The sequence below is a fragment of the Trachurus japonicus genome, chromosome 18 (genome assembly GCF_045865225.1).
Source record: "Trachurus japonicus isolate A0001 chromosome 18, Traja_1.0".
Taxonomy (NCBI): Eukaryota; Metazoa; Chordata; class Actinopteri; order Carangiformes; family Carangidae; genus Trachurus; species Trachurus japonicus.
The window spans coordinates 29,502,029-29,515,691 of record NC_140924.1 but is presented as its reverse complement, the minus strand read 5'-3'; the positions used below and the strand labels follow the sequence as shown (position 1 = coordinate 29,515,691).

Here is a 13,663-nt window from a genome sequence, read left to right as displayed (position 1 = left end):
TCAGGAGCAGTGAAATAAAAAGAGAAATCAATTGAGCTGCAAAAATAAATAAATAAATACGAGAACACAGCGGACAAGAGTATATAAACCCTGAACGTGCAGTACACAAAAAGGTGCAGCATTATGGGATAGATACTGGGAAAATCTCTTGTGCTTGAGGTGAATTCTCAAATTGTGCCCTTCAATTTCCAGTCCTATAAAAACTCTTTACACAGTGAACCTTCCTTTTGCTGGTAGAACCAGTGAGTCATGAATTCACCTTTGAACAGGATTCATGTTCATAACTTCAACATAAATTCAAACACATGGTTCAATATCAGAACTCCAGAAAACTAAATCAACACAACATGTAGAATTTGTTTGAGTTTGCTAGAAACTAGAGATTAGCTAGAAACAGAGACACTGCATCTTTAGCTAGACAATAAATAACTGAATTCCTCAAAGACTAGACTAGATTTCTTTATCAAGTTAACGCACCCAGGCATCAGGCTCAACAACACTGAATATTTTATTATGCACGTTGTAGAAATTATGCCCAAAATCTGTACTTAGGAAACTGTGCTACTTTCAATACAACCGTCAGGCCACTTTAAAAAATAGTATTCAGAAAAATATCTTTATTCCTGAGTTAACTTTCCTATTGTATTCAAACAAACATTCACCATACAGTATGCTCAGATTACCTTGGAGTTACTTCAAGTGGCAGACCAGCATACCAAACAGGATTCAATGAGTCACATGTTGCTGATGAGAGATCACAGTAATGCACAGGAGCACCTCTCCTTCATCACATTCTGTATGTTGGCAGAGAAAATTATTCAAACACTTTCCATTCACCATCATGATAATGGCCCAAGTCTCAATATACTGTTCTGTCAAACTAATGCATCTCATCTAATGGGCTCTCTGTATTGATGACCACAGTCAGGAGTGAAAAGGTGATTCATCCATGCATCCGCACTAATAAATATTGAGGCGAGGTAGCTGGACTCCTACTTAGAGAGCTAACCAAAATAGAAATGTTGACTCAATCAAACACAATATTAATGTTTCCTCTTAATGCTAGAACACCTTTAGTCTCTATTTTTAGGGACTAGTGAGCCCAGAACACGACATGACCACAACTGCGTCTTATTTACAAAATGCATTATGTCTGTCTAACTGTCTGGATTTTCTCAGCACATAACACCATGAATTATTTATCGGAATATTTTAAAAGCGTTATCATGGTTGTCTGTGATATGTGATTTTCTAGTCTAGTCTAGTATTTATAGGTTTTCACATTTGATTTCTTTAAGGCCCTTTCATCACTGCTCCTGCTACTCAGTGTGTGTATGCATGCCTGTGTGTGATTTCTTTTATTTTTTTAAAGTATATTTTTTGGGGCTTTTTCGCCTTTAATGGACAAGAGAGTAGAGAGAGACAGGAAATGGGAGACAGAGAGAGGGGAATGACACGCAGGATAGGGCCACCTGCAGTGAGGACTATAGCCTCAACACATGGGGCTACCAACTGAGCTACACACCGCCCCAGTGTGTGTGAGTTCTTACCATGAGAGTATATACAGGCTCATGTGTGCTGACCATAGCTGAAACATCCCTGTCTGGCAGCAGAGGCTTGTAAAGTTACAGACCTTTATAAGCTTTAACAGCAGGTGAAACATGGCTCAGGTCCATTTAGCTGTGCCAGTAAGCTGTGCCAGTGAGCCAGCATGAGCAAGGCTGTGGCACTGGCAAAACCTGAAGTGAATGCAGCTCTTTATTAATGTTATTAGTTACACCTGCATTCAACAAGTCAGCGTCTTACTGTGAGAGAGGTCTATTAGCTGTTTGCGCGTGCACAGAATAATCTAATTATGATCCGGCTGCAGCTGTTATGTCACCATGTGAACAATATACTCTGATTCTGTTAATGCAATCATTCTCATAGTGAGAATAAGCCCAATCACTGTAAGGTGTGTTCAGTTTTACCGACATTATTTCAGGGTATTTCAGTGATGTGAACACGCTAATGCAACTATTCCTTTAGACGTTTCACAACACTTGCCACCACATGGCATTCCAAACTGACTGATGACACATGCCAAAGATGTCTGCTAGTGAGGCACTCGAGTCTGCTCTTTCAACGCATTGTGTTGACGAGCGCTCTCAAAGCTACATTCAAAATTTCTGTTCAAGTGAATTTTTTTTTCTTTCATTCATAGTAGAAGCTGGTACATCAGTGGTACACTTCAGCCTGGAAGACAGAGGATAGGATAGTCATTAACCTACTGTAGTTCTTTGATGATTAGCTATGACCTGATAAATATGACTTTACTGTAAATTTGTCAATTTGTACTCTTTTTCTCATTCCCTCTATACTGTAATACACGCACAGAAAAATCTCTGCTTCTCTAACACAGATCTAATGAGCTTATTTAAGAGGAAACAGTCAAACAGACTTTGTGTTTTGACATGCACAAAGAAAAGTGTATTAGCTCTTATCCATTCTTGTAATTTTACTGTAAATTCCAGCAGCACAAAATGCATCAACGCTCTTCACTCATGGAAACATTTGGCATGTTGGACTTTTTTTTCCTCATCGATCTCCCTGAAGTCATTTCTGCACTGTGTGTATTTGTCAAGGTTTTACACTTGAAGCGATATAGACAAATGAGGCCAGTAGGTTCTTGTATTTCATTGACTGCTGCCCATGGCTGCTCAAACACTCTGCCAGCTCAAGTCATTTGGAGAAACTATAACTTATACAGAGGAAATAAATGAAAAAACACAATGACATGCAAACGCCTCTAAGAGCAAAATTAGAGGGCAGAGTTGTGTGCGTGTGTTTGTGCGTGTGTGTGTGTGCGTGCGTGTGTGTCTGTCCTTGTCTTTCATTATCCCTAGATTGAGACAAATAGAGGGGAATCTGCCCTTCGATCTAAACCTCCACACCATTTACCCCTGACATCCAGTGTGTGAGTGTGCTTGTTTCATTTAGCCTTGCACGGGGTGTGTGTAATTCATGCCCTGATTTGTGTGATACTTGTGTGTTTGTGTGTGCAATCATGCACTCATGCCAATCTTTAAGCGAGTGTGTGTATGCTCAGCCTTGCTCTGTGTGTGTGTGTGTGTGTGTGTGTGTGTGAAGCGTGTTGGTTCCAAATAGATTGGGCAAAATGTATGTTGTGTGTGTGTCCATGTGTAAAGTTTTGTGTGTGTGGGTGTGTGTGAATGGAAGCATTTGACACACTGGTGATTATGTGTGACATGTTTGTGTGCATAGGCGTTCACTGAGTGCATTTTGTTTTTGTGTGTTTCAGTGTTGCCTATATTTAGCCTCCATGTCTCACAAACTCACTGTGACTCATTCACACACACACCAAAAAATTGTCCTCACTTGATGACGAACCAGCCAAAAGACGGATAAACATTAAGTGGAGAGGAGAACACTTGGTTCTCTCCCTCTCACTCCAGTATATATTCTTGCTGCTGGCAAGGACGTGTTGTCGAGGTTCCACCCTTTGATTTAGACTGCACACTTCTCTACCATACCTGTCGGTTTGCTGCCTGTTAGTGGCAAACACCCGGCAGGCAGCATTCAGGAAAGAAACTGCCTCAGCTGTTTCCTTCAATCTTTTAAATGTGGCCAAACATGTACACAATGGCTCTGTATGGCAGCACGTTGAATGTGTGCACATGTGAACTCGTGCATGAGACTAAATGGATTCCCACTCATGTAAAAACTACTAGAGTTCAAGAGCTCCACAGGACCTTTAAATGACTGAATCTCTGTTTTAAGGGTGTTGGAGTGTTCACATCAAGAATATTGTGTCACCACTTTAATATAGTGAACTTTGTTTCATTTCATTACCAGTTTGCTCCTTTAAAGTGTGAAAGTCCAAGGGCTGATACTACAGTCTTTGCATGTGAAACAAACCCTCAATGTAAAGTGTTGGTGAGCACCCAGGCCAGCCACATTCAGACTGGATATGAGATGTTTGTTTCCAGGTTGTTGAAACCACCAGTGAGTTGACCAGTGAACTAATTTGCAATAAAAAAAAAGAAGTCAGTAGATTTGCTCCTGCTTGGGTCAGTAGGCCAACTCCCCTGCAGCTGGTTTCACTTTGAGGGCTAATTTGGCCTGACCGAACCAGAGCAGGTCTGGCCTCTTTCTGATTAAGTGCAGCGTTCCTCAGAATGAACTAAAAAAGATCCTGCCAATCTCTCCGCTGAGGTCAGTTCTAGGGTGAATAAACTTTTCACTCTGCATTTTACTTGCACTTGAATGATCTGTTGTTACAGAATACTCTATAAGCACAAAATCTGTCACTTTTGTCCTACAGTTCTTGGTTGTTTGTAATTTCTCTGATGAGAAATTTAATGAACTGATTGTGAGCTGCCCTGGATTTAAGTGGGGGATAAATTCCTCCTATGTAAACCAACAACTCAGTCCGTAATGAGATTTTCTCCTGACTGGTGAACTGACTTCATCCATCACCCAGCAGTAGGTCATGTTAGTTTATTCCAGTCGGCAAGGTCACTCTCAGTGACAAGAGGACTGGGTGCCAAACCACTAGAGGTTTGATTAATTGTGATTCAACCGGCCGTAAAAGCAGAGCGCTGTAAACGGGATACGATTGGGTGAAATGATATATCAAACTTCTCCTTGCTGGACCTTGCTTTGAGGGAGGTCTGGCTTACTAGGTTAAAAATACACTGGCCCACAGCAGGAGAATAATGGAGTGACACTAAAGAGGGAAAATGCAAGGGATAAAAATAAATTCAAGATAGAGAAATTGAGATGCAGGGAAGTGGGATGAGCGGTAAACACTTGCAAGGTGGAAATAAATAGGATGGGTGGCCACAACTGAGAAATATTTACAAGACGGAGGAGAGAGTGAAGGACAAAAATTGACTCCTGGGTGGAAATTGAGATACATAAAATACCAGTTCACCATAACACAACCAAATCTCCGTACTTACTCTGTTTTTTTTAACCATCTTTCTGTCCAATCTTTCATTTATTCCATCTGCAGTTTGTGATTGTGTCGACAAAATGGATCTGCAGATATGCGAATATCAAAAATGACTTAATTCCAACTTCCAATAGCTCTCGTGTTATAGGTTCGGCTTTAGTAATGGAACACACAAACTCGCATCCAGACGGTTTCCATTAAACGTCTATTTCCAGCAGCTATCTGCACAGCAGGGAAATCAAGCACCCGACCACCGTTTGAAGTCATATCAGCTACACTTGTTCCTATCGCCATGCTATCACTCCATCCACTCCTCACTTCTATCCCTCGCTAACCCCTCTCTTACTCACTTATCTTCCTTACGCCCCCAGAGATCTTTGGCTTCCTCCCTCCTCTCTACCTCTCTTTTTTCACATTGCCACTTGTGCTCACTCTCTCTTAATCATCCTCCTTTGCTACCCCTCTCATCTCAGTTTCACCCAGAGTTGCTTGAGGCACTTAGAGCTTCACTTCCCCTTGTCATACCATGCCAACTTTTATCCCCCAGCCCCTACACCCCCAACCCCCACCATCACCCATCCTCCATCAGTGGATCAAGTAAATCAAAGTACCTTGACTAAAGTTAAACTTTTGTAAAAATTGTTCACTGAAATGCATCCCGATGACAAGAATGTACTTTTAATTATCAAAAGTAAAAAGTATGCACAAAGGCCCCCGCTAATGTCTTATTACTGCACAAAGCTGATGTTGAGGCCAACGGAGGAGTGTGAAGGTGAAAATGTGCACATCTTTTTTTAATTCGCACATCTGTTGCTTGTAAAGTCTTTCCACTCCATGCATTTCTTTGCAGAAGGACTGTCGTACTGCACAGTGTGTATTATCTCATTCTCTCATCTCAGTTGTTAACACCTTGTCTTCAGAGTAATGACAGCAATGACACTAGGTAGAAAACAGCTGTCTGAACATGTGCTATATATATATATATATATATATATATATATATACACACACACACACATACACACACACACACACACACTATATCCCTATCCCCCCATTTGTCAACAAAAGTCTACAAAACCAGCAAAGCACTTGTTCACATTCCACTAACATGTCTATGGCTCTCTGCCCTTCAGCCCATTTGCTCCTTGTGAAGCCTGAAGTCTTATAAAAACAGGTCCAAAGTGTTTGGTTTAAAGCTGAGTGAACACTGCAGTTTGTTGTAAATGTCAGTTGTATTTGTTTGGGATCATTTTCAGCAGCAGATGAATCCACTTGGTGCAGTGGTGGGTATTTACAGCAACAGGTCAGTGTAAGCAGAACTGACTAAAGTTATCGTCATGTTACTGTAATGAAAGTATATCAGTACAACTTTGGACAACATGGAGGCGTATGGGATGGAGTGTACCAGGCTACATAAGCTCCTACTTGGTAGTAGATAGAAATCATTGCAGGTTTTGGTTTTTTACTGTGATTTGTTGTTTATAAGAAACATATATTATCCCCAGCCTTATCCTTGAGAATACAATATTAGCTGCATTTTAACTTTGCGTTAAGTCATGATGCACCTGGAGCTACTTTACCCACTTGATATACTGTTGCTGTGTGTCGATATCTTATAAATGTATTATCTGTTTTGTAGGTAAAATCAGGTGTCAGATAAATGTGGTGGGGTAAAAATACCCTGCTAATATTCCTCTCCTCCTCTTTCCCTTTCTCCTCCCTTCTCCCCTCCAGTTCCTCATTTCTTCTAATCATCTCCACTTCTCCTCCTACATCGTCCCCTCTTTCATCTCCTCCTTCCTTTCTCCTCCACCCCCACCTCCCCCCTTCTCTCTTCTCATCTTCATGCCCTGCTCTCTCTCTTTCTCTCTCTCTCTCTCTCATGCACACTCTCTCGCCCTCTCTCTCTCCCTCGCTCTCTTTCTCTCTCAGTTCGATGCTTGACGCTGCCGGAGACGGATCGCAGTTCTCTCTCCTGCTGCTCGCTGGGAATCACACACTCTTCTGCACCAGATAACGACAAAAAGAGCCAATAAAAATTAAGAAAAAAGCCAGAGGATTAAGATGCAGATAAATGGACAGATGAAGAGGAGAAGTGACTGGGGGCAGGACAAGTAAAAAGGAAAAAGAAAACAATGGAGAGAAGAGATTTCTAAAAATACAAGCCAGCTTACTCCCTGCATTCTGTCATTTTCTCTCTCTCCCCTTTCTTTTTTGCTGTGTCCCTCCTTCATTCAGTACCTGTTCTGTGGGATTAACATGACTTAAAATTCAATCAGCCTACAGCCTGACGGAAGAGCGACAGAGGAGGCAGACAGAGCGCTGCAGCTGTCGAGACCGAGTGAGGGGACGACCAACGGGAGGAGGGGAGGGGGGGGTAGACAGAGAGTGATAGAGATAGAGAGGAGAGAGGGAGAAAGAGAGAGATGGGTGTTTTTCCACGGAGCTGAGATAGAGAGCGAGTCGCGGAGACAGAGAGATGTGACGGCTCCAAGAGTCGCGGTGGAATGATCCGGAAAACAAGGTTAGTAATTCCACCTTTTCATCTGGCGAAGGGCAAAAAAGGGGAAAAGACGTGTTAGATAAAGATGAAAGAACCTGAAGAAAACTTGGGGAATGGATAAAAAGAGAGCGAATAGCTTTAATGTGCTTTTGAAGTAGCAAAGTGAAGAGGAGGCAGATAAGAACAGGAGAGAAAAGGAAAAAAAATGAATCAGGGATATTCAACTGAATTCAAGAGGGGGAGAAAAAACCTGGCAGAGATGCTGCTGCACGAATGGGCAGATACACATTCTAAGGACCGCTCTCACAAAGAAACACACACACACAAACACAGAGTGAGTGCACAGCTTTAGAGCAAGATAATGAGATTGTCTTCTTAAAGGTGTCAGCTTTAGGAGTCTGATCGACAAGCCAGAGTGTGGTGGGGAATGGGGGGTGGGGGGACTTTTGAACTGTCTGACATTCATGGCACTGATCAATAGCCCAACTGTTTCATTAGGCTGTGTGTGTGTTTGTGTGTGCGCGCCTGTGTGTGCGTGACTCAAAGAGAGATGCAGAGGCTGTGTGTGCTTGCAGCAGAGTATCACTGCATGACTATTTAGTGTATGTGTGTGGTGGTGATGACTGTGGTGGTGGTGTGTGTGCAAGCATGCGTGAACGTGCTGCGTGGCTGTGTGTGTGTGTGTGTTTGCATGTGCTCATGTCCTCCTGTGAGTGTTTTGCGCGTGCAAGTTCAAGCCGGTGCAGCCTGCTGAGAGGCCTTAAGAGGGTCTCACAGCTATTGATTCTCTTTGACAGACAGGTGAGAGAGGGAGGGAGGGGGGAGACAGAGGAGGAAAAATGGGGGTGGGGCAAAGTGGGGAGCGGGGAGAACTGAGTGACTGACATACGAAGTTGTAGAAGGATGGGTGGGGTAGATATCTGAGGGAGGGAGGAGGTCAGACGGGTGGAAGAGAAAAAGGAGGATGGCATGAAACCAGAAAGTGATAATGGACTCTGTTGGATGTTTGTGTGATTTATGTGAGTGAACACACAGAGTAAAGATGACATTAATGGAACACATTTACAGTGCACACACTTCGTTCTCTTCACACTCTCACTCTGTCTCTCCTCTTTTGCAGGTTTCTAGCCATCCTTCTATCTCTGCAGCTTACTCCCAAACCTCCTTCTCTGAACCCCCCTCCAAGGTCATCAATGAAAGACTGACTCGATGTGGGAGAACACCTACAGGTCACACTCTGGAGAGTGGAGAGAGGCCCGGTAGCACACCCTGGACATCCTCAAATCTGGGAAGTGGGGGATGAGAGGCAGGAGGGAGGAGAAGTGAATGTGTGAAAGAGAACAGAGCAAAAGGATAGAAAGCCAGATGAATAAATAAGAGGAGAGTCAGGGCTGTATGAGTGAGGGGGGAGGAACAAAGAGGGAGAGGAGTGAGAAAAGGTGGGAAGGAGGAGGTGTGGAGATCACTGCCAACCCCAGGATTCTTCCTGCCCCTCCATTCAACTGCAGGACATATGGACAAGCTGAATACAGCCACAAGGAATACATATCAAAATGCCATAAATAGGATTTCAAGCAAAGTGGATTCTTGATTTCTTTTTTTTTTTTGAACTGAGGTCTCTATTTCGGAATACCGTGCCGGGATTGAGAGAGTAATTCCGGATTTTCCAGGTTTTCTTCATCTATAGAGGCCTAAGAGGATATTGTGGGATTGGAATTTCTGCAACTCTGGTTTTTTGACACTGACCTACATCCGCCTCCTTTTGATGTGTGTGGAGGGGAGTAGGACAGGTTTCAGCACAAACACACAACCCCCCCCTCCCCCCTCCCCCCTGCTGGCCCAACACAAGGAGAAACACCTGGGGCGAGATCTGTGCTAAACACTCACACACACACACAGATACACACACAACCTGGATAACATGTGGAGCTGATTCGGATTATAGAGCCGCACAGACGGAAAAGGTAACGTTCATGCAGTTTCAAACCACACACACACTAACACACACACACACACAAACACACACACTATTGGCATATTGGCCGAGTAAAGGTGAATCTATGTTTGCATGGGTAACTCTCTTGTGCTGAATCATTGAGCACATCAATGCGGTGAACACCAGCACTCAGTGGACTGGGAACTTTGTGTTCTCCCACACACACACACTTAGGTCTATAAATAATGAACAGATGTGCATTCATAACAACAATAACATAAGAGCCAAATGTCAGAGCACACACAGACAGGAACACACACGGGCTGAGATCTCCCACAAGGCACAAATGATTGTAGCTTTATCTCGTCTTATCCTCTATTCTACAGCTCTAACTCTACACTTTATTGCTCTATATACTCCACCATTACTGTGAATCCTGCTCGCTCTCTGTCTGTGTGTCTTTCTGTGCATGTGAATGCCAGCCAGCTGTCCCGTATCAGATTACTCTCAAGGTGCATCTCATGCTTGGCTTTCATCATTTCACCTCTATGTAATCTCACCTGGCGTGTTGTGTGTGTGTGTGTGTGTGTGTGTGTGTGTGTGTGCACCACGGCATGAGTATGTGGAAGCAGGCCTGGGAGTGTTTGTGTGGCAGTGGCAGCATCAGCAGCCCAGAACAGACCTAACCTCCCTTCGTTTGAGGCTTTTTACGTAAGCTGTGTCTGCGCGCACACGCAAACACACCCGGATTTGGCACACTGACACAGGAGATCAGTCTGACTGAGTGGATGTATGGGAGGATAAGAGGGTGATGAGAAAGAAATGGAGACAAGAGAGGGAGAGTAGAAGAGGGGAGGGGGTGAAGGGAGGAGAAGGGGAAAGAAGGGGTGACACGCAACATTGTGACGGTTCTGAGGGCTAAGACAGGTCAGATGAGAGGATTGCACTAAGACAAGGGGGTGAGAAGCACTGATTGACTTCTTGTGGTGACAATGAGAAAGACAGAGAGACGAATAGAAGAATCAGTAACATAAGAAGTATAGATTAGAGGAGTGAGCATGGCAACAGAGACAGAGGGAGGAGGGGATAACGAGGAGACAGATATAGAGAAATGGAGGGATAAATATAATGTTATAGAGAAGGCCTGAGACCTAGAAAGGTTTCAGCAACCAGAACTGCATCAAGTGAAAGACTGAGCGATTGATTGATTCGATGATAAATGATAACTGTGATAAACAAGGAGACTTAGGGCACCTAGAATGATGAGTGACAAGATGATAAAAAAGGTTAGAAAGAGGCCCAGTCAGGATAGAGAGATAAATGAATGGTGATTACCACAGGGAGATAAAAATAGAAAGATAGATGAGGAAGAAATAATTAGAAATGACAGATGGCCATCATTATGTAGCTTTCTACTGTTACACCATTGGCTACAATTAGTCTTACATGACCCCAAGTGATGACACCAGTAATGAGCTATTTAGAGATATGGTGAATATGTTGTACCATGGGGCTTTTCCGTGTATTAAACTTGCAAATTACAAGGTACAACTTGGGGGAAAAGTGGAATTTCACTTTAGAGGAACATTACCCTGGAAACAAAAGAGATTTGGCAAAAAAAAAGAAGCACTTCACGTGAAACTATTTTTATGAACAATAAGCTTTTTGAATAACCAAGACAGTGCTGATTATTAGCTCTTGTGATCATTTAAAGCAGTTTTGACTCTTGCTGTGAACAGGGTCAGTGCTAATTCTGAGGAGATGATGTCTGAATCTTTCTTAACTGTGACAAAGAGGTCCTTTTGATATCCATTAACTAAATCATAATTCTATAATTGGCTTTGCTCTCCTTCTAGTGATGGCTGTAAGAATACTGAGCAGGTAAGTGTAATCTGATTCAAATAGTGAAATAAAGGCAGAATAAAAGAGCATTTCCTCAATTATCTTGTTAATGCTCCATGTGGCTCGTTGTTACCAAGGGTGTCTGTCATTTGGAGGCTACAGTAAGGGAGGATGAACAGATGGGATGCTCAGTGTTCAAAGCAGGAGCCCTGCCAACATGAGCAGACTGGCAAGTGAATGGGGAAATAGCAAAAATGACAGGCACGTGAATGGACCGCTTATTAAAAAATGAAATAAATAATTAAATCCTGCAGATCAATTAACTGACCATTTGCTAAGACCCTCCCACCACAGATACTGTTGCTATGCCTGTCAAGCATTCAATTCCTGGGTGTGATGTTGGCACAAACTGAACTTGTTGTCATCTCTAACTGGTGGGTTTGTGACTTCAAAGAGAAGCAGACCTCAGCAAGTTTCTCCTCTGCAGCCACAACACAACACAACACAACACAACACAACACAACACAACACAACACAACACAACACAACACAACACAACACAACACAACACAACACAACACAACACAACACAACACAACACAACACAACACAACACAACACAACACAACCACTGAAATGACAACTCACCGCTAGATTTGATCAGCTGGAACTAATGAGCTAATTAAGGCGGTGAGTCGGTTTAAAACTGTTTCCAGTCGACTCTTCAATATGAATCCACTTAATGGGAATCCTATCTCATGCACATGATGACTACATGCAGCATATCATACTTAAAGACTGTGGCTTAATCAGCATCCCTAACAGCTGATGATCCATGGAGAAGATTCCACATCGTTTGCATGGATCATCAACTGGTGAGGACAGATGTAATGAAAATAATACAGAAAGAAACCAAACAGACCTTGCAATGTAGTGCAAAGCTAATAAGTGATTTAATTTTAAGTGTGCTGATAAGACGTAGTGATGTGGTGGCACCCAGGGGTCATTCCTTTTCATTTGGCCGAATATTTCTGGTTTTGAGAAATCTGAAAACTGTTAGAGACCCATGCACATGTGTAGAAAACCACAGACAGGTTATCATCACTAAACCATGACTGGACAATAGCTGTTCAGGGAAGAGGTTTAGTGACCGACAAATTCCCAATGCTTACATTGTAGAGTTTAAGCATAATTAGAAGAATGACATGACAGACCAGTTAACGCATGAAGATGGACAGGACCAGATGAGATGATTAGGACTGACAGATCTAACATGTCACACACCTTTCTGATTTAAACAGCTTTCAATCAAAGAGAGAAGTTGAAGATTTGAAACCCTGAAACAAGGGAGACATGGCTGGTGTCAGAAAGGTGGCACCTGATGGATGAATGGATGGACAAAGTAATGACAAACGGCGGAGGGAGAAGCGTGAAGGGCTGGGCTGTGAAAGGAGGGGGAGGGGTGAAAGGATGAGACACCAGCTTGCTGTCAACAGCTGAGGAACAGAGTGGTAGATGATGGACATAGAGGTATAGAACGATAGTGTGATGAAGAGGAGTAATTACAAGACTGACTGTTTAAGATAGGGAGGAACACTCCGAGTATGGGGAGAGACTGAGTAATGAAGAATGAAAGGGCAAGTGATGACACTTGAGAGGTGGATGATAAGGGGGAGCGGGGATAAGGGAATAGAGGAATAACAATGTCTGAAAAGAAAAACTACACTAATAAAGCACTGGCACATTGACGGGTGGGGTGGGGGGGTGGGGTGGGGTGGGGGGTGGATGGTAAGATGGAGGCATGGTTGAATGAACAGAATAAAACTGATGTGACTGAATACTAAAAGGATGAGTAATTAGACTGGTAGTAGTCAAACACAAGGCGGAGATGATCGGATGGCGTGGCAACGGGAGAGGAGAGGAGCTCAAATGACAGAAAGAAAAGGAAATTGATGAAAGGAGAGAAAGAGAGTTTGTTATGGGGGGAGGAGGAGTGACTAGAAGGTTTCCCGGTCAAATGCGGAAGCAACAAGCAAAAGCATAGTAGAGAAGTAAGGAAAGATGGAGGGATGAGAGGATGAGTAATTAAACTGTTGACAGTCTGTTTAGGCACAGCAGGCGCCTGATGAGCAGAACAAACTGTAACCACAGCAACCGCTGGAGACAGACGGAGGGATGGTTCTGGGGAGGGAGATATAGGGGCGGGAAATGGGGAAAAGCCAAATGAAAGAGAGAGAGTGTCAGCTAGGGGGGATTAGAGGAAGGGAGAGCAATATAAGTGGGAAGTGAGGGATGAAAGAGAACGGAGAGAAGGAATGAGAAGAGGAGGGAGGAAAAAGGTGAAGGTACTGACTATTAGGGGCCATCACCCCTTTGTAAGGATTTTCACAAGTTAAGATTAGTAAGTCGCCCACATATCTGT

At 43.2% G+C, this 13,663-nt stretch overlaps 2 protein-coding genes across 3 annotated transcripts in view; one reads left to right on the top strand and one right to left on the bottom strand.

The window, feature by feature from the left end:
• The window catches only part of pcxb (pyruvate carboxylase b), a 278,215-nt gene that overhangs the window by 70,262 nt on the left and 194,290 nt on the right, over positions 1-13,663 (bottom strand). The window lies entirely within an intron of this gene.
• The window catches only part of LOC146969592 (leucine-rich repeat and fibronectin type-III domain-containing protein 4), a 38,092-nt gene continuing 31,324 nt past the window's right edge, over positions 6,896-13,663 (top strand). Inside the window, exons 1-2 of the mRNA XM_085806209.1 lie at positions 6,896-7,484; positions 8,584-9,427. The gene's annotated coding sequence lies outside the window, so the exon portion shown is untranslated. The remainder of the gene's footprint in view (positions 7,485-8,583; positions 9,428-13,663) is intronic.